The sequence below is a fragment of the Chiloscyllium plagiosum genome, chromosome 8 (assembly GCF_004010195.1).
Source record: "Chiloscyllium plagiosum isolate BGI_BamShark_2017 chromosome 8, ASM401019v2, whole genome shotgun sequence".
NCBI lineage: Eukaryota > Metazoa > Chordata > Chondrichthyes > Orectolobiformes > Hemiscylliidae > Chiloscyllium > Chiloscyllium plagiosum.
The window spans coordinates 89,055,217-89,056,128 of record NC_057717.1 but is presented as its reverse complement, the minus strand read 5'-3'; the positions used below and the strand labels follow the sequence as shown (position 1 = coordinate 89,056,128).

General features: G+C 54.1%; 1 protein-coding gene across 1 annotated transcript in view; it reads left to right on the top strand.

Annotated features, from left to right (window-relative positions):
* The first annotated feature begins 651 nt into the window (after positions 1–651).
* trappc5 (trafficking protein particle complex subunit 5) overlaps positions 652–912 on the top strand; it is a 7,225-nt gene continuing 6,964 nt past the window's right edge. Inside the window, exon 1 of the mRNA XM_043694698.1 lies at positions 652–759. The gene's annotated coding sequence lies outside the window, so the exon portion shown is untranslated. The remainder of the gene's footprint in view (positions 760–912) is intronic.

Sequence of the window (912 nt, the reverse complement as noted above, 5' to 3'; positions counted from 1 at the left end):
GGCTGTAGCTGTTCAATCATTGAGCAGGTATAAGACTGAGACTGATTAGATTACATTACAGTGTGGAAACAGGCCCTTCGGCCCAACAAGTCCACACCGACCCGTAACCCACCCATACCCCTACATTTACCCCTTACCTAACACTACGGGCAATTTAGCACGGCCAATTCACCTCACCTGCACATCTTTGGACTGTGGGAGTAAGTTTCTGCAAATGAATGACCAATAAGACATGAGGAAATAGTGCAGGAAAGTGGTGTTGAGGGGATGGTCAGGCAATTTCTCCAATAACCAGGGAGGCTGGATGGGTTTGAGTGGCATAATCTTGTTCCTATGTTGGGCTCTGTCTGAAGGGTGTCACTAGGTCGTGGATCGCAGAGGGGCTTCAATGCAGAACGGAGATTCTCTCTGCCTCAGACCTCCTCCTGGTTTTGACCTGATGTGGATGTGGAGCAGCCTCTCAGCCCATTCTGCCCCCTCGCCTGGGTGAAAGGAGGGCAGTGCCCTCTGGGCAAACAGCTGATCTCTGAGGGGAACTTGCTGGGACCTGCCGAAAGGTGGCAGCACCGCCAACTTAAAGGCTCCTCCCAATTGGTGGAAGCATTGGCACCGCCTGTCCAATCAGGGGAGAGAGAGAGAGAGCGAGCATGCGCGGAAACCCGGTAGCGAATGGGCGAGGGTGGGCCGTGACCCGGTAACTGTCCGTCATCGAGGCGCACGGGGGCGGGGGAGAAAATACGTATTGTGTAGGTTCAAAAGGTAAATATTATAAATAACTGTATATTAGTGAGGAAAGAGTCGGGGAGAGAAGTGATGAGGTTGTGGGAAGAGGGAGGGATCGGGAGGAGTGGGTGCGGGATCCCTGGGAGGAGACAGGGAGAGGGGGTGGCTCAGGGGAAGGGGTGGGGAGAG